This window comes from Microcebus murinus, chromosome 4 (assembly GCF_040939455.1).
Source record: "Microcebus murinus isolate Inina chromosome 4, M.murinus_Inina_mat1.0, whole genome shotgun sequence".
NCBI classification, from domain to species: domain Eukaryota; kingdom Metazoa; phylum Chordata; class Mammalia; order Primates; family Cheirogaleidae; genus Microcebus; species Microcebus murinus.
In genome coordinates this window covers 41,471,194-41,492,117 of record NC_134107.1, presented here as the reverse complement: position 1 = coordinate 41,492,117, position 20,924 = coordinate 41,471,194, and the positions used below count along the sequence as shown (strand labels likewise).

Sequence of the window (20,924 nt, the reverse complement as noted above, 5' to 3'; positions counted from 1 at the left end):
CTTGCTGAAATTTTTGAGAGTTTGAGAGGCAATTGGGTAGAGAAGGAAACAGTACTAGATTTAGAATTTAAAAGTTTAGTTTAAATCTTAGCTCTTGTACCGCAAAACTCACTATACTTTCTGGTCCTTCATCTATATATGTGTAAAAATGGGGATAATAATACACACATATTATTAGGATTAAATAAGATACCATATATTTTTAATTGCAAGCTTTGACTTGGTGCACATATAACATAGTTGCATTAACTTTATTATTGTTGCTATTGCCACCATCATCATCTCTTGCAAAGTCTCCTTTAATTGCATTTCTGCTTGTGATTCTGTTAAATGCCGAACACAGGAAGTTAACAGATGGAGTTGTTCACCTTCGAGACCTTACAACATTCATGAAATCCAAACAGCTGATCAAAAATGTAACTGTTTCCATGAGAACCTTGGTCAATCCAGTTCTTTCATGTCATGTGGACTCAGCTGAATTCTTAATGCTGACTTTGACCCCCCAGAGGGCAAGCATTCTGAGCCTGGGTTCCCAACTTTTAAGCTACTGAATTAGAAAGTGGGAAATTAATTTGGAAAATTTGTCGTCTTTGCTTAGTACATATTGTTTTTTCTTCTAAGGCTACTACTGAGATCCAGTCAGTGTTTTTCCAACTTCTCCACCAATGTTGTTCTAAAGCAAAGATGAACTACAGAACACTTGCCACATATCATGAATTGTCCTCACAATCTTGACATTACTGTTGAAAGGCATATAGTATAGTAATTAAAAGCATAGATTCTTAGGCCAGCTGTTTGCAGTCAAATTTCAGCTCTGCCACTTCTAAGTAGGTTATCTGGGCAAGTTTTTATCTAGTCTGTACCTTATCTGTTTCATCTATAAAATAGAAATAGTATTCATATCTAATTGATATGAGTGTTGTGATAATTAATTGAATGAATATCATTTAAATGGTCAATAAAAGTTAGCTATTATCTTAAACGTTTCTGCATATTTATTATTCTGCCCTAGATTGTTTCTTTTATTGTTAAAGTAATGAATTGCAATTTCATGGAGAGTTTTGCATTCATCCTGGGTCTTAACATTTTTCCTTTGTGTACTGCCAGGTACTTCTGTACATGTGCAGCTCATTATAAATCAATGTTATATGAATAGTGATAGCTTAAATGGCTGTGGTTGAGGAATGGAGATAGAATTTTAAATATATATTAAATTGGGGGCTAAAATGAAATTTTAATTTTTACAAATTACATTTCACATATTGAAAGGGGAGACTCAGAGTTTTGGTACATAAAGGATCTTAGAGATCAGCTACTTAAACCAACTTTTAATAGCCAGGGCTTGCCATGGTGTTGTATACTACTGTGCCTTTGTACATGCTCTCCCCTCTGGCTGCGATGGAACATGATGATTCACATAAGAATTTGTTTATTTTCCTAAATTTAGCTAATATTTCACCAGATCTGCATGAAGTATTCTTTGATGTCTTCTTAGGAATTATCACTCCTCTTTTCTGCTAACTCAAGATCTTTTTCCTTGGTTTATATCTTAATAGCTTCACTTGTGCTACAGTACAGTGGGTTTTTTGTTGTTTGTTTTATTTTGTTCTCTGAATAGACTGAGCAAGGAATGGGCTTTATTATTCTGTCTCTCCAATGAGAGCCTGTGGTAGTTGGTGTTCAATAAATGTGAAAATGCAACCACATCATGTTCAGCCTCAGAAAGAATGATTCCTTGCCACCAGCCACATAGCTGGTTTGGATACAAGTTGAAAATCAAGCCTAGGCCAAAGGATTGTCTAGGGACAGTCCACGTTTATGCCTATTGTTCTGATGTAAATTATCAGTGGTCCCCTGTCACTCTTATAAGTGTCCCTGTTAAGATGACAGGTGTTATAGGCACCTCACCTAGCAGCTATCCTGGGGCTAATTTCTTTCTGCAGTGCTAAAGGGCATGCCTGAAAGAGAGGGTGAAATCTCTGCACAATCAAGGGAGGCCCGTGCTTTACTTATGAACCGATCCCTGGTATATCTGGTTTGCACAGGAAAACCTCAGCAGACTGGGCTCCCTGGCAAAACATAGAGTCATTTTGATTATTAACATTTTTAATTTGGATGATTGTTAATCTGAATTTCCTTTCCATACTTTTGGAAAAATCTTTGTAAATGAGCCTTCCTAAGGATAGAAATCTGACTGCCATTTAGTGTTTTCTTTGGTAATTGAGAACACTCTGTTGGTTCAGAATATTTCTTGAACAAACAGATGTGTAAATCACACCATGCAATTTTCTTGTTATGACCTTCTAACGCCTTCCCATGAATGTAAAGTAGCTTTCTAGCTCTGCATGGCCTTCAAGGTCTCAGGTGATATTGTCCCTGCCTAGTTCTTGGACTCATCTCCTAAATATGTGAGCCTCTTTGATCTTTTCTTGCCTTGAACATGACAAGCTCAGCCCATTTCAGGGCCTTTGCCTTTACTCTTCTGTTAGGAGCCTTCGCTGCCTGTCTTGTTACATGGCTGTCTTGCTATGTAGGTCTCAGATTACATGTCACTTCTTCATGGAAACCCTCCTTATTTTATCTGAAGTAACCTTTCCTCAGTCACTTCACTACAATACTCTTTATATCTTTCTTAGCATTTTTTTACTCCTGAATTTATGTATGTGCATGTTTATAATTGTCTCTTGCCACAAGTAGTATACAAATGTTGAGGGGAAGATACCTTGTCTGTCTTTTACCACTGTGCCCCCAGCCCCTTGAATAATGTAGGCAAATAGTAGACATTCAATGCATATGTGTCCAATGATTGAAGGAATAGACATTTAAAACTGTATCAGGTCAGATTTATTTTCTATTTGGATTGACATAACTATATTGTGGTATATAAGATGTTAAATATCACAAAACTATATAAGCCTTTTATTTAAAAAAAATAATTTATTGAGAGTAACCATCATACCAACACTATATTAGGTCTTCTGGAAATATGGTTATGAACAAGTTAAGATGTCTGTTCTTGAGGGATTTATGACCTGACATATTCTGAATCATAATAAAATAGCTTACTTAATAGCACTGAAAATTAGCAAATCAGAATAAGCCCTAAATAACATCAACCACTAATGCTCACATCTAAAAGAAAAAAACAGCATCTAAAACCTTTTTTTTTAAATTTTAAAGTAGTTTTTCAACATGTATTCATCTATATATTTTTTTCTTTAGACAACGGTGGGAATGGCATATGTTAGAATCTAAAATGTAGCACTTTAGGCTTTTAGAAGAATAGTCTCTTGTCACTCTGTGCCTTTTTTTGTCAGATGAGGATAATAGGACCTGCTGCTCTATTGGCCTTATTAGTTACTGTAAGCATCAAATACCATTGACATCATAAAAATAGCACCCATGCAGGATTTGTTACTTTTTGAGCAAAAAATATTTAAGATTTGCCTCTTTCTTCTAAAGTAGACCATATGATTGAAGAAATGAGCGTTCCTAGGTGTGATAGAGGCTAACAGAATCACTGTTCTTGAAGAACTTAAAAGTTAGTGTCTCTCTCTGTGTCTCGTTTGCATGCATCTCTTTATAATGCCAGGAGAAAAAGAGGGGCACACAAAAATTTGCAAATCAGTATTTGCAGATGATGGCGGTGAGTGATCTGCTGTAACTGTAGGGTATAATGTATTCTGTATTTTGAGGCAGTGGTGGGGAGTCAGTTATTCTGTTTTAATATAAAAGTTGTGAACAATTGCTTTTTTACCTAGGTGTAGTTATCTAGGTCATTTAGAAATGAAAACTAACATATAATTTAACAATGGCATGCACAAGGAGCTATATTTTACATATTTTAAAAATAAGATTCAGACCCCCTCCAAATGTCAATCTGTCTTCATGATCTTGCTCCTAAAAATGAAACTTTTCTTTCCCCCTATTCCCTCTAATATTTACCATGGATACTCAAAAGCCCATTCAAATCCTTAATCTGCTCTTCCCAAACTCTGCACTCTTTCCTCTTCTCTTCTGTTTTTGTATGCTTTTCCATGACTATCCCTAGCACTAGTCAAAATCCTGATGAAGTCCTACTCTGTGAACAGTGATTCTCAAACCTGTTTCATAGAATATTCACCTGGGTAGTTTTTAAAAATACCTATCATGGGGCATCACACCCTGGAGATTCATATACAGTTGGACTGCTGGGGGGCCTAGACTGGGTCATTTTTTAAAATTTATTTTGATACATAATATTTATACATAGTCATGGGGTATGTGTGATATTTTGTTACATGAACAAAATGTGTAATGATCAAGTCAGGGTAGTTGAGGTATCCATTACTTCAAGTACACATACTTCAAGCACATTTCTATGTGCTGAGAATATTTCAAGTTTTCTCTTTAAGCTACTTTGAAATATGCAATAGATTGTTAATTATAGTCACCTTACCCTGTTATAGAACATCAGAACTTATTCCTTCTCTCTAACTGAAGGTTTGTACCCATTAACCCATCTCTCTGTATCCTCTCCCATCCACAAAGCCCTTCCAGCCTCTGGTATTTATCATTCTATTCTCTACCTCCATGAGATCAACTTTTTTTTAGCTCCCACATATGAGTGAGAACATGCAGTATTTGTCTTTCTGTGCCTGGCTTTAGAAAGACTATTCGGCCAATGTAGAAAACCACTGTCATAAATTTTCTGTAATAATAACAGTAAAATTTTCTCCCTGTTATGAGTCTGCACAGCCATTTGTTTGCCCTTTTTTTATAGAACTTCTCAGGTTAGGCTTGTATTCGTAATCACATCTTTATCACCTACAGTAGAGTTCTTTTGACATCTTTTATAGATTTGTGTTGAATTAAATTGCATTGGTCATGCATTATTTTAGTTACCAAATAAAATGTTCGCATTCCAATAAGCTCATTTTGTTGATCTAGGCACTTAAGGGTTAATTATGCTATTCCCATGGGACAGGCCGCCTCTCAGCCTCCCATTATTGCCTCCAATACTTAGTTGGGTGAAGCAGGCTCCTAGAATCTGCAGGGTGCTCTCTGGTCACCGTAATGGCACCATGAGGATTTACTTGTCAGAGTAGCTGCTACAACTGTTGTCACCATGCGAAGCAACATAAAACCACCTGGAAAGGTTCCACTGGAATCTCTTGTGGAAGAGATTTCCATTTTAACTGGTTGATGTGTCTGGAATCATTGAAAGGGCTTAGGGACGATTTGGGTTCAGCTTTCTTTGCCCAGTGCCTTTGTCTCATAGTTGTGGAAACAACCCAAGTGCCCATCAATACATAAGTGGATTAATCAAATGTGGTATATGTATACCATGTAGTACTATTGAGCTATAAGAAACAATGGTGATATAGCACCTCTTGTATTTTGGAAATGAAAAGGGGAAGAACTTGGAGATATTCTATCTGTAAAAATGTTCTGCGTGACAAACCTCACTGAGAGGGTGGGAGTTATGAAGACTTAGCATGATATAATGGAGAGGCAGCTTTTAACCAGCTTGGCTACTTTGTGTATGTGATTTTTTCTTTATTATTTCTGCATATTATGGGGGTACAAATGTTTAGGTTGTGTGTAGTGCCCTTGTCCCCGCCATCAGAGCTTTGAGCATGTCCATACCCCAGATGGTGCTCATCACACTTATTATATATGTATATACCCATATCCTCCTCACCCCTCCCATCTGCCCAACTCCCGATGAATGTGATTCCTATATGTGCGCTTACATGTTGATCAGTGAAGCCAATTTGCTGGTGAGTACAGGTAGTGCTTATTTTTCTATTCTTGGGACACTTCACTTAGTAGAATGGGTTCCAACTTTATCCACGAAAATACAAGAGGTGCTATATCACCATTGTTTCTTATAGCTCAATAGTACTACATGGTATACATATACCACATTTGATTAATCCACTTATGTATTGATGGGTACTTGGGTTGTTTCCACAACTTTGAAATTGTGAATTGTACTGCTATAAACATTCGAGTGCAGATGTCTTTTTCATATAATGTCTTTTGTTCTTTTAGGTAGATGCCCAGTAATGGGATTGCTGGATCAAATGGTTGATCTACTTGTATCACTTTAAGGTATCTCCATATTGCTTTCCACAGAGGTTGCACTAGTCTGCAGTCCCACCAGCAATGTAGGAGTGTTCCTATCTATCCACATCCATGCCAACATTTATTGTTTTGGGACTTTTTGATAAATGTCATTCTCACTGGACATAAGTGACATCTCATTGTGGTTTTGATTTGCATTTCCCTGATGATTAGAGATGTTGAACATTTTTTCATATGTTTTTTGGCCATTTTTCTTTCTTCTTTTGAAAAGTTTCAGTTCATGTCCTTTGACCACTTTTTGATAGGGTTTGTTTGATTTTCCTGAGTTCTAGATAGATTCTAGTTATTAGCCCTTTATCGGATGTGTAGCATGTGAAAGTTTTCTCCCATTCTGTAGGTTGTCTGTTTGCTCTCTTGACAGTTTCTTTGGCTGTGCAGAAGCATTTTAATTTGATCAGGTCCATTTATTTTTGTTGTTTCTGTGATTGCCTTTGGGGTCTTCTTCATAAATTCTTTGCCTAGGCCAATGTCTAGGAGAGTGTTTCCAACATTTTCTTCTAGAATTCTACTAGTTTCACACCTAAGGTTTAATTCTGTTACCCAGCGTGAAGTGAAAGGCATGGATCCTGTTTCAGTCTTCCACATGTGTCTATCCAGTTTTCCCAGCACCATTTATCGAATAAGAATTCTTTTCTACAGTGTATGTTTTTGTCTGCTTTGTCAAAGACTACATGGCTATATGAGGATGGTTTTTATATCTGGGTTCTCTGTTCCACTGGTCAATGTCCCTGTTCTTGTGCCAGTCCTAAGCTGTTTTAATTACCATAGCCTTGTAGTATAGTTTGAAGTCTGGTAAATTGATACCTATTTTGTTTTTATTGCCTAGGATTGCTTTTTCTATATGGGGTCTTCTCTGGTTCCATACAAAGCATAAAATTATTTTTTCTATATCTGTGAAAAATGATGTTGGTATTTTAATGGGGATTGCATTGAATCTGTAGATCACTTTGGGTAGTATAGACATTTTAACAATGTTGGTTCTGCCAACCCATGAGCATATCAGCTTGGCTACTTTCTGGTTGAGTGACATTTGGCAAGATATTTAACCTTTCTAAGGCTTAGTTTTTCTAGCATACAATGATTAAATACTTGCAATGGAATTTTTAAAATATGTGTCCTTATATGCAAATATCCTGACAAGTAGCCAATAATAGTCAATATTTCACTTCCCTTCACCTAAATTCCCTCACATGTCAAATGAAGACAATAGTAATGCTAACAAGATAGCATTTATTGAGAGCTTACTTTGTGCCAGTCACTGCTCTTAGCAATTTATAAAAATGTCAACCTCACAAGCTGCTATGGAGTACTTGTGAGAATTAAATAACGAACATAGGAAAAAAAGCATTCAGTACTTACCTTTTAACTGCTCAATAAATGTTAGCCATTTTTGGTACTTGGACACTACAGTATGTGTCAGACACTGGGCCAGGAAATTATGTGTATTATCTCATTTAGTTTCACACTGACCATAGGAGGGAAGCCCGTTTACTATCACTATTTTAAAGGTGAAGAAAATAAGGGCCCAAGGATTAAGAGAACTTGTCCCAAATTCCGCAGGCCATAAATGGCACACGGAAGCCATAATCCAGGTGTGTTTGATCCCAAAGCTTCTGCTCTTAGTAAATTAATATTGAAATGCTTTATGGAAGGGAGGAGACCAGTGTGGACCCACAGGCAGAGGAGATATTAGGCAGAACAGCTGGATATCAGTGAGACAAAGCAAAGGGAAAATGAGAGGAAACAAGTGAGACCCAAATGGAGAATTACTGATTCTGTTTCCTGAGCACTGTGGACTTAATGTTATCCACTGGACTCAAGAACTGGTTTGGGGGCCATCCTGCTGGGCTATGGGCAGGATGACCAGGTGGCACATTCTTGACGGTATTCTGAGGGCACCTCAGCTTTGATGATAATACCACCCCAATATCCACTGATATGATTGCTTTCTCTGCATTTCTGGTGATGTGAAGCCAGAGAAGAAAAGCAAAAGGAGGGATTGGTGGTGGGGGCGGGAGGGAGAGAATTAGAAAATGGTGGTAGGTAGATTTTTAACTACTTATATTTATTTTTTCATTTATTTATATATCTGCTGCCTTTTAAAACAATTAGCATAGTATATACACAGAAGACATATTTAAGAGTTATCAAAATAAAAGTATTTGAAAAACAAGGAAAATACATGAACCAATAAGAATTAACAAAGATGTTTATGAATATTCTGGCAGAGCACAAAGGGAAATATGACTTATATACTTTATTCTAATTTGAAAGGAGGTTGCATATAGAATCCTCAAGGAGACACATGCAAGGGTGGAGAAAGCATCTTTGTGGACCAGGGTATTTCAAATCAAGAGAGTGTAAGAGGCAAGGAATAGATAGTAATCCCAGGACACTCATGGACTTGTCTCTCTATGCCAAGCAATAAGACTCCCCCAAAACAAAGTATATTTGATTAAACAGCAACCCCCACCCCCACCCCTTTCTTGATAATATTTAGTGTGGTCTCAGAACCTTCAAAATTGATATTTGTTTCCAAAGAGCTTTAGATGCAGTTTTTATCCAAATAAATTCTGTATTATTGAAGAGCCTTCTCACAGGCAGACAATACCTGACCATGGATGGAACTGTTCTTATTTTTATTTCAGAATTTTATGGGGGTGCAAACATTTTGGTTACATAAATTACTTTTGTACTATTTGAATCAAAGATATAAGTGTGCCTATCTCCCAGATAGTGTGCATTGTACCTGTTAGGTGTGAATTTACCCATCCTCTCCCCCCTCCCCCTTTCCACTTGCTTTATTTCTAATGAGTGTTATTTCCATATGTGTAAATAAGTGTTGATCAATTAGTTACAATTTAATGGTGAGTAGATGTGGTACTTGTTTTTCCATTCTTGTGATACTTCATTTAGAAGAATGGGCTCCAGCTCCATCCAGGTTAATATAAGAAATATTAGTTCACCATTTTTATGGCTGAATAAAACTCCATGGTATACATATACCACATTTTATTAATCCACTCATGTATTGATGGGCACTTGGGTTGTTTCCACATCTTTGCAACTGTGAATTGTGCTGCTATGAACATCTGAGTGCAGATGTCTTTTTTATAGAATGTCTTCTTTTTTCCTTTGGGTAAATACCCAGTAGTGGGATTGCTGAATCAAATGGTAGTTCTACTTCTAGCTCTTTGAGGAATCTCCATATTGCTTTCTACAGAGGTTGCACTAGTTTGCAGTCCCACCAGCAGTGTAGGCGTGTTCCTCTCTCTCTGCACATTATTTTGGGACTTTTTGATAAAGGGTATTCTCACTGGAGATAAGTGATATCTCATTGTGGTTTTGCATTTCCCTGATAATTAGAGATGTTGAGCATTTTTTCATGTGTGTGTTGACATGGAACTGTTTAAATAGTTTTATATATGTTTAACTAGAATCAGAGTGAAGTATATGGGAGCATACTTTTGGGAATCAGAAGACCTCAGTTGCCTGGCACAAAACTGCCATTTCTTATTAAAAGGTTCACAGGGGCAGAGAGACCACACACAGATACCAACTGGGTATGGAATGGATATAGGAAAAGATCAGTATCATCAGGACACAAAATAGAGAACATTTTCTAGCATCTAATGGAGGTGATCATCTTAGTCCCCATAAAGGACCTTACAGTGGATGCACAGTTGCAGATGAGAAATCAGGTGGGAAATGGGTTTGATCAGACCCTCTGGAAGCCTGCCTGCTCCCTTCAAGTTCAGCCACACAACCATATGCCTGGAGCTCTTTAGCACGTAGCATATATTGGATATATTCTGGAGACTTATCTGGGAAGGCAAGTGTAGCTCTTCAGTTTTAGTGATAATTCCTTCACAAAATGACATCAGAATGGAGTGCATTTCACTTAACTCAGGCATGAACCCAAGGTTCATGGGCCAATGTCAGCCTAGCTGGGCTGACAGAGCAAGCCTATATGTTTTTTTCCACTTGAGCTTTTGAACTAACAGCAAATGTTTCTAGGTGCTATCATAACAAGTTCAAACTAGCTATAAGGTCTGTCCTGTAAGTCACTCCCAACCTTGTTCTGGAACTTTTCAGTGACAATGTCCCCATTGTTAAATACCTTCCCAATGGCAGCTATGACTAGCTATGGAGCAGAAGGAAGTGCTTTGGACTCAGGCGTTGAAACAGTGTGGGGAGCTAGGGGACCTCAGTGCTACTCCAGGTGAAGACCACATGGGTGATAATGAAGAAGAGAAAAATTAGAAAACTAAAAAAAAAAAAAATAACCCTTTCACAAGTATGGGGGTATTGTTATAAGTACTATAACCATAAAAATAGCCTGCAGTGATCTTGGCACTAAGCTAGGTGGCACGGAGAAGGCAGAGAATTCATCCTTTAGGAACTTTACAACTCTAATTTGAAGCCAAAAATCAACATACATGAAACAACCAATAGCCTTCTAATATAGGTTGTAATTAATTATGAAATTATATGGTCAATGCTATAAAATATATAGGTAATTAGGGAAGAAAATGATCAGAGAGCCTCGAAGAACAGTCATACCAGATTACATGGAAATGACTGGACTTGAACAACAGGAAGGTTTAGGTATTTTATAAAATATTAATATCTAAGATTATTTCATACTTTGTTTTAGGTACTCTTCTAAGAAGAGTTAGACATTTTATCCTCAAAACTCCATCACATGGGAATTTTTATAATCTCCATTTAATAGACAAAGAAACAGAACCTTTATTAATTATTGTGAATGTCCCAATTTAGTTGGCCTTCGATCCCTTTTCTTTCCCAGACATCTTACATATTTAGCACTCTGAAGAATATACTAATTGAAAACTCAGGAATGAATACAATCTACTATAGGAATTTCTGGAAAGCCTTATTTATTCAGAATTATTGAATAATGAGCTGTTTTAGAGGAGGTGTCTTTTTCTTCCAGTTCTGCAGCAAAAAAGTTGAGCACACTACTTGCTCTTTAACCACCAGAATTTTTCTACTATTAACTTTGTTGTAATGACATCATTACAATACATGTCTATTTGTCTATTACTTTTTTTAATGTGGTCATTAAAAATATCACTAAACACAACTCTCCTGTACTGAGTAATGTCCTAGTGGCCTATTGGGGTGCAGCTGGTTTGTAACTAAGCAAAATGGTCCCAGTTTTGTTTTTGACAAACGCTTCGTTTTTTTTTACATACTTTGTCTGCTTGCCATATTGTCAAACTAATCTCCACTTTTTAAAATGATATTTAGAAGGTTGCTCTCCTTTCTACTGTGTTAAACTGTGTTGGTAATATGTCTCAGACCACAGCAACACAGAAGCAGTATATAGCAGTCAGGTGCTATTTTAGACTCCGGGGATATAAAAAGAAATGTGATGCAGGATTTCAGAGGCCCTGGATGACAATTTTGAATTGTGTGAATAGGCCCTGTGGGAGTTCTGAGAAAAGGAAGACATGGGGTGGAGACTTTGAGGAAGGTTTTATTGGGGAGGTTGTTCTTGCATTGGCTAGTGCAGGAAGAGTATGAGTTGAGTAATACACACGGAAAATACTGATATTGTTCCCTAAAAACGTGCTTTGCAATGTAGTATGGTTAGCTTTGGGGTCTTTTTCTCACTGTGAACTAGGCATTTTTGGATAAGCTATAATAGACACATTTTGGTTTTCTGCATAAGATCTAGCTGGCTAACACCAAAACCTCTCCCAATCCCTGCCAACATCCTCTCTCCCTGTGCTAGACTGGAAGAACTGTGCCTTACTTCTTTCAGTGAGACTAAAACTTAGTACAAGAACTATCACCCATCAGATTGTCTCAACAAATGACTGGCGATTGTATGCTAACAATGTTTTATTTGGTCAGAGTACTATAGCTTAAAAGTCCCACACATAAATATTTCATAGCAGCATCAGTAACATCAGAGCAAAAAAAAAAAAAATTTTTTATATTGATTTTAAAACAGTTGTAGATGACAATCTCTAAATTGCTGCCTAGACATGATCTTTGGCTAAAGCCAGAAGTTTTGTGATGAAACAATAGCTCACACTGAGCCTCAAAAGGCAGGGATCTGAAACTACATTACCAAGGAGTGCTCTGAAACTGAGAAAGGAAGGCAGGTGCATCTCCACTGATCACGAGTTACAAATCCCCAGGCAGAAAACACTGAAAAGTTAAATCAGAGTGGCGACTGGAAACATTGAGGCTGGATATTGTTGGGGGTCAGTCATTCTGAGATCCTAGGAAAAGTGATTGGTTTCATCTCCTCCAAAAGATGTAGGCACACACACATGCACAAATTTGCACACAGCTTCAGCATGTTCATATACTCGTCTGGAGACTTTCAGTGAAGACCCCAAGGCAGTAGTTTTCAAACTTGAGTGGGCAACAGAATCAACCAAAGGGGCCTCATTAAAATACCCATCAGTAGGCCTTTCCCCCAGGGTTGCTAATTCAGTAGGTCTAGAGTGTGGTGGTGAATTTTGATTTCTAACAAGTTCCCAGGTGATTTGGATGCTGCTGGTCTGAGAATCATGCTTCTAGAACCACTGCCTTAAGCTACATGGAACACTAATTTCACAGGAAGTAATGTGATTTGAGAAAAACCTGTTTTGTTAGGAATGACCCACTCATTCTGTTGTCACTCAGTTGGGACCACCAACTATTTAGGAAGAAGCAAAACAAGAACAAAAAAACCCAAAACACCACCAACAAAGAACTTGCATGATATAAGCAAATTTACTAGTACTTCTCACAAAATTTCAGATCCTCTATCATAAATGTATCAGTGTGGTTTTCTGCACCTGTGCAATTTTGCTCCTGTTTATCCTTATGTTTGGGATGACTTTCTTCTGAAAAAAGCGAGAGCCTCAAAATTAGACAGCTATTGAACATGGTAATTATCAAGCAACTAATATGTGTTAAATTTGTCCTAAAATTCTCACAACAAACCCTCAAGTCAGGAACAATTTCCCATTTTATAGACAAACTGAAGAACAGAGAGGTCTGAATTTTCCTGTTGCCACACAATGACTAACAATTTCTCATCTGAGAAGTTGTGAAAATGACTTACCAAAAAAGTTTATTTGGGAATACATGTACAAGCTATCAATTCCTAAATATATAATCTTAGAGTAATTCAAACTGGGTCATTTTCCTGCTACAAAAAAATCCTTAAGATAATGGCAATGACATGATCAGATTGTTATGTTAGATTCTCTTTGAAGAAGGAAAACAGTGAGATGCTATGCAGTGGTCCAAGCAGTACAGGATAAATGGTGAGGATTTTATCTACTCCAATTAATTGTAACACTTTCTACATATGGACCTTTAATATTTGAAGAATCTGTGTATTGGTTGGCATGTTGGATATTTACCAGTTGGGTTTTGCATAATGCCATTGTATTTGTTTTCTATAGAATTGGGAGCTAGCCATGGTGTGATGGTGTGGGACAAGCCTGACTCGAAGTCAGGGGTCCTGCATTTGTGTCCTGGCTCAGGAACTTACTAGCTGAATGGCTTTCAGCAAGTTACTTGGTACTGTGTTGACTGTTCCTATACCCCTTATACTGGGGTACAAATATTGCTGAGAGTATGTTGCTTGCTGCATGCAAGGAATCACAAAACTAGGTGAGGAACTCTATTCCGTGGTTTCAGGGAAAAAAATCATTTCTGTTAGAACAGTCCTGACTAAATAATTAGAAGGAAAAATGATTTTGAAAATATGAAACTTCAAATACAGTTTGTACTCATGATATCCCCTTTATGTATGTCCAAAATTACCAGAAATGAGTGCTTATTCTTTTTGGCCATGAAGATAACTTTGGTAGAAATGTTTGAGAAGCAATGATCATGTAAGTGATTCTCAGTTATGCATTAAGTAGAGATGATGGTGTTGATAACATTCTAAGTTGTTTGGAAGGACAAATTAGATTATGAATTTGAAAGGATTTTGAAAACTCTTATGAGTATAGTGTATAAGAGTTTAGTAAATTATTGTTGTTGTAGATATGATAAATCTCTGCTGGTCCATAAAGATTGTGTTAATCCTAACTCACTAAAAGTACCTGAGAGAGTCAAGATACTAAACCACCTACAGGTTCTTGGGAAAGATGCATGAAAGGGATTATCTGCTATTCTTCTCCCCATTAAAACTTGATCTTACAAGAGTAGGAATTGTGTCTGTTTTATTTGCTGTTGTATCCACAATGTCTAAAATGGTATCTGTCACATCATAGGTGCTCAGTATTTGTTGAAAAATGAATAAGGGAACTTGCAGAGCAATCATTTCTATTACTAATGAGGACATTGGTCCCTATCTGCAACTTACCCTGATAAACTGGGCTCACCTGCAAGATTCCTTTTGTTTATACTCTAGCAGTCTGAGTGGTATTAAAGATGGACAAAGTGATATTAAAAATAAAGCTGGAAGCTAAAGTGTTAAGAACAGATTTTAATAATAAACTATTGCAATGGGGAAGAGGGTTCAACATAAACTGAACTCAAATTCAATTTGTGCACAAGTGACTGGGTATTTTAAAGAGGGAGGGAGTAGGAAGGGGGAAAGGCAGGAGTGGAACAGAGTCAGGAAAGTGGAATTTATGAGAAGCTCAAAGGGGAAGTTTGTCTATGTGAAACCCATCTAGGATTGTTAACTGATACTTATGGAAATTAGACTAACTCTCCCATAGAGACTAAGAGACAGGGGCCCTATTTTCAGGTGTTGGCTGACAAACTAAGTTTTTTTGGTAGCCTTGAACTTTTTCAGGCAGAAACTTAAGGGATTTGGAGTTGTCATTATAGTGATATGGCCTTGAGTGGTTAGAAACTAGGCTAGTGTTTGTTCAAGTCTTTAAATGAGGGTTGACTAATGGGGTAGACAAAATCATTTGTCTGAGAGTCTGCTAGAAAAGTCTGACTAGTGTTTGGTTAAAGACAGAATCTTTGTCAGTGGCTTCCTTTGCTTTCTCTTGGAAACCAACTTAGTTTTAGCCCATATGGTTTTATTTTCCTGGGGTAAGAAACACAGAAAGAAAAATTCAAAATAAAAAGAACTTGTCTCCCAAAAGTCTACAGCAGTATGGACTCAGGTTTCCTACTTTGTGCTTCCTTTTCCCTTAACCCCACAAAAGCCTTCTGGATCTTTTCAAAGAATATCACCTTTAAACTAGGAGGCAACCCCAGGCCTGTTTTACGAAATCAGTTGATTAGAGTTCTACACGAGAAGAAATATGAACAGAAGAAGATCCAAGGAAAGACACAGTGAAATCAAGTCAAGATCTCTTTATTAGCTTGTTATCTTCTCCACAGATACTGCACTTCTTGGCATGATGGTTCAAATTATTGTTCTTGATCAATGTCTTATTACTGATGCAAAGTTTTTAGAAGAGCCTTGTATACCCCTAGCAGTTAGGGACTAAGACAGTCAGGGGGTGAATGAAAATAGTGAATAATAGATGTGAATGGTTTTGGAATTCTTAGCTCCTGTAATCTGACCCTCTTGTCATTTAGATTGAGACTTGGTTTTAGAATTACACCCTTGACAATGTTTTCTGACCTTTGACTGCTGTATAAATTGCAGGATGCTTCTTGTATTCTTTTGTAATCTCTTTGTTCCTAAGACCTTTCCTTGGAATAGAAGAGAGAAGAAATAATTTCTCATCTGACAACTTTCTTGAGAGAATGATCTGTCAAAACGGAGAGTTTTGGTTTTCACCCTGACTGGGTTCCCCATGCATATTTGTCACCAAGGATTACATTGCCAAGGCTTCAATGCAGACAGGAAAACCATACTTTTCCCTTTGTTGCTTCCTCTCTTTGGCACATGCTTGCAAATACTCATTAAGGGAGGTGAGTTGTTTCAATACATAGAGAATGTCCAAGAACACTGTTTAATCCTAAGAAATCCATTTGTTGTCCTGAGCCTTCACCTCTGCCCTGCTGCCCATCTGTCATCATTCACATTCTAACACTTGTATTACAAGCTTAGTCCTCACACAAGTGAAAAGTAATCATATAAAGCCGGCAACAGACAAGATCTTAAAAAACATTTTATATAACTCCTGTATTTTACCAAAGAGAAAACTAGGGCCACCAAAGGGGAAGGGTTCTTTTTTCAATTACAGCTCAACCACATTCAAGTTTAACAAGTGATTTTGCATTCCCTAGTGTGTGAAAGACACTGTAAAAGGTACTGTGAAAGACACAATGATAAATAAGACCAGAATTTTACAAAGCTGAATGGGTAAGGAAGATAGAAAGGAATGTTCACAGCTAAGCATACAAGGTAACATAAAGCAGATACAGGCAGCATAAAATCAAAGTACGAGCGTGGTAATTCTTTTCAGCAGAGGGTGAAACTTTGTTGAAGATATTAAATAATACAATGACTAAAACCAGAGATGTGTATGGCCAGTGTCAGGCATTTAGTAGACCGCAGCTATAATACAACCCACTGTCCCACCCATAAGCAGATAGATACATAAAAACATATAAATCTAGGGTTGTTGGCATCAATACTGTAGCCTCCGTGCAATAAAATTCTCTTTAAACAGCAAGTATTTCAATATTTATAGATTTTTAATTTATTCTCTCAACTGGTCACAACTGTATTGATTTTAAACAGATTTAATCACTAGTTAAAGAAGTATGACTTGTTCATACCAGAAAGTAAACTGACTTGGTTAATTTAGAAGGAACTGTTTTCCCCATGTGCAGTAAAACATCTAAATTTGTACATCAGGTAAATAAAATGTAATTGGTGATCAAAACAAGTTCATAGAGTGTCAGAAAATTATGGGTTTTTTTCCCAATATTATTCACATAATCTTAGCATCAGATTTACAGATTAGGGCTCTGAGAGAGCTTGGAGTGTTAAATATTTCTGGGTTTGGTTAAGCCAATGTACTGATGAAAATCATGTGAATTTTTGCGAGAATTCAAGTGGAAATCCTCAACAAATAGGTGGAAGTATGGACTGACTGCATCCAAAGAGATCAGGTACAGATTTGAATATATCCTTGAAGAGTTGGGAAAGTAGAATTCATGAGATTAGAGAAAAATGATAGAAACAATAGCAACAAGAAGAAAGGTAACAGCAGCTAATCATTTTTATGTGTTTACCCAAATTACCAAATTATCCCCTGGGGTATATTTTTATCCACATTTTTCAAATGAAGTAATTGAAGCTCAGAGATGTTAGGTAAATGCTGTAGAGTCATAATAACTAGTAAATTGCAGGGATGGGACTGGGATGCAGTTGGCTCAGTCGTCCCCACATGCCTGGAGCTTTCTCATTTTCAGCACTGAAAGTCAGCTATCTCAGAAATTCCTCAGTCCCAGGCAATCTGAAAGAACAGATCACATTAACTGGTACTCATAGCATCTGGATTCCAAAGCTTAAGATTTTAATCTTAAAATGCTATACTGCCTCCGCTGAGAAGAAAGGGAAACAAGGACAAGAGGTGGAAGGTTAGGAAATATTAGTAAGTTAAACAATGAGAGATCGCTATAAGGAAGGTCCATACTTATAGGAACATATCTGGCTTCTTTGTCCATCCTGTTTCTAGTCCTTAGCAGTATGTCTGGTACAGACTAGATGCTCAACAGATGGGGAATTAGTTTATTAATGATTATTAGTGACTAGATGAAGAGGTAAGAACAGGAGAACAGTGCATTGTTATATTTAGAAGGGTTGAAGAGAGAGCTCTTAGACTGCGATAATCAATAACAATATGTGTTATTATATTTGTTAAGCAAGAGTGATGATTTTGCAAACTAGTGGTCATGAGAAACTTTAGGATTTAGGCTTTGAAGAGAGGGTCCTAGGGAAGTTTGTGCACATTCAAAGGAGAGTGAAGATGAGTAAATGGAGGTAGCTGCTCATTGTAGTTGCTGGGACATAAAATATGGATCTAGGAGATAGTGGGTCCAAAGTGTTTCTTTTGTCCTTCATTAAAAAGAGTCTTCTCAAAAGGAAAGAGGAAGATTCATTGCAGAGTAACAATATGATACAAAAAACAGTAAGAGGAATGTTATAGGAAAGGGTTTCATCCTGACTCAGAAATGGGTAGGAGCTGGAAAAGAGACTGAAGAGTTAACAGCATCTCAAATAAATGAAGATAGCTCACTTATGTCTTCTTTTATCCTTTGATCTTTGAGACTAAACAACTTGTGTTTTCTTCAAGTGAGATGAGTGTGAGCCCCTCATCATACTGGTGGATGCCTTCTGACGTGTCCCAAGTATGTCAACTTCATTCTTAATACTCTGTACTCTAAAGCTGTGGTCCCCAGCTCCCAAGGCTCCGCTGCACTACCCTCCTCCCCCCGTGTTCATGGAAAAATCATCTTCCATGAAACTTAGGAACCTAGAGGCCAACACCAGGTGGTGAGTGGCAGGTGAGCAAGCCAGAAGCTTCATCTGTATTTACAGCTGCTCCCCATCGCTCGTATCACTGCCTGAGCTCTCCATCTGTGGAAAAATTGTCTTCCACGAAACCAGTCCCTGTTGTCAGAAAGGTTGGGGACTGGTGATCTAAAGGGAACAATGTCCAAATGTGATAGAGTGTGGTTATCACTTCTTATTCTGGACTTAACATGTAGTGTATAAGGCCAGGCATGGTGGCTGATGCCTGTAATCCTAGCACTCTGGGAGGCTGAGGTGGGCGGATTGCTCAAGGTCAGGAGTTTGAAACCAGCCTGAGCAAGAGCGAGACCCCGTCTCTACTATAAATAGAAATAAATTAATTGGCCAACTAGGAGGGGATGGGTATATACATAATGAGTGAGATGTGCACCGTCTGGGGGATGGTCACGCTTGAAGCTCTTACTGGAGGGGGGAGGGGGGCATGGGCAATATACATAGCCTTAACATTTGTACCCCCATAATATGCTGAAATTTAAAAAAAAAAAAAAAAGAAAAATTAGCCAGGCATGGTGGTGCATGCCTGTAGTCCCAGCTACTGGGGAGGCTGAGGCAGTAGGATTGCTTGAATCCAGGAGTTTGAGGTTGCTGTGAGCTAGGCTGACGCCAAAGCACTCTAGCCAGGGCAACAGAGTGAGACTCTTGTCTCAAAAAAAAAAAAAAAAAAAAAAAAAAAAAGAAAGAAAAGAAAACTTAGTGTATAGCTTAAAATTTCATTAGCCCTTTGCTTTGTAAATCATGTCAGACCTCAGATTTCTCTAGTTCTTTTACTCAGTTTGCGGATAGGAGTGTGTATATTCTTACCCATAATTTTCTCTCTGCCACTGTAAAAGCAGCAACACTGCTTTAGCCATTGGAGAGGCATCTGTGCTCTATCTTGTCTATCATTAATAAACCCCTAAGCTCTGTTCTAATTTCTGAGCCACTAATGTCTGGTAATGATTTCCAAGTCGGAACACACACAGCTGGATATTCAAACCCCGGGTTCAAATTTGTTTTCTGACACATCACCTGTTTTGAATTTGAAAGTAAGACTAGATGTGCTGTGAAAGTTATTTAAGCAAAAAGAATACGGGCTAATGAAAAAGTTTACTCCTTTGACCTAACTGCTATCAAACTCTTGGGAATAAAAATATTTCCTTTGATCTCTGAAATCAACCTGTAGAAGTTTCGGCTCCTGAGGCAGGTATCATTACAGTTGTTATGCTATCAAGACTTCTGCAGAGCCATTTTTTCTTGAAGGGTCAGAAAATGGCGGCTAGGCTGGGATTGGTTTCACTGCTGCTGATAAAAACATCTCTGAATTATATTATCTTTCTTACCCAAGTAACCTAAGAACCTCAAGTCAAAGAGAAAAACAGATTGACTAGGCACAACTAGACTTTGTTTTTTAAGCAAAATTGAGTACAATAATAACAGCTTTCAGAAATTGTGAAAATGTCAAAGCAAGAAAGTTCTAATGCAAGCTTAGCTGTGGAAGTTTATTGAAAAAAATCTCATTTGAGCATGAAGCATTTAAATAATGAATTTATAAGGAAAAAAACAAGGAAATCACAGAGAGCCATTATTTACAATAAGAAAAAGCAAGTACACTCTAATGATTACAGATTTCAGTATGGAATACTTTGCCTGATTTTTGTTTCATTGCCTTTTTGTCATTGGGAGGCCTGTCTGATGATTTGGGTAAGTCTCATGGGTGAATATCTTTGTGTTTGCTCAGCAGAGAACAACAGTTGCAATATGTAAATAGGGCGCCTCTTCCCTTTGGATGCCTTGGGATATATATAATAGATTAAGTTGGCTTTGTGCAGAGCAAACAGGTCTGTATTACCAAGAATATGAATAATGTTGGTTTCCATAATTGCTAACATCTGGCTTTCCATAAATCTGTTAAATTGCATGGAAGCAGAATTAGATTTCTGTGTCATAAGTAAAGCAATTACATGGAACTCTGTAGGCAATATGGTCCTATATTCAACTGTGAAATTCTTTCATTCTGGAGAATTGAAAGCAAATCCTGGTTTTGCATCCTGTTTTTATTGTGCACACTAGGTGTGTTCATCTTTATGCTCAGGTTTCTTAATTTATGGAAGGGAATATCAGCAATATGTTTGCAACTTTGCAAATGCAAATTAACCAAATATTAAAAAATATATTATATTTGAGCATTAATTGTCAATTTAGAGATTAATTTAGAGAATACCATAAATTATAACCACTTGTAGTAGATCAATTGAAATTACACTTCCAGATAATTTCTAGAGTGCTTTGTTAGTGCGTCTTCCTCCGCTTTTGTCTTCAAGCATTTGACAGCAAAATCAAATGCTTTTTTTTGGTGGGTGGATTGGAGGCATTT

The 20,924-nt window shown here is 37.4% G+C and overlaps 1 protein-coding gene across 2 annotated transcripts in view; it reads left to right on the top strand.

Moving 5' to 3' along the window:
- The window catches only part of NELL1 (neural EGFL like 1), a 761,891-nt gene that overhangs the window by 723,026 nt on the left and 17,941 nt on the right, over positions 1-20,924 (top strand). The window lies entirely within an intron of this gene.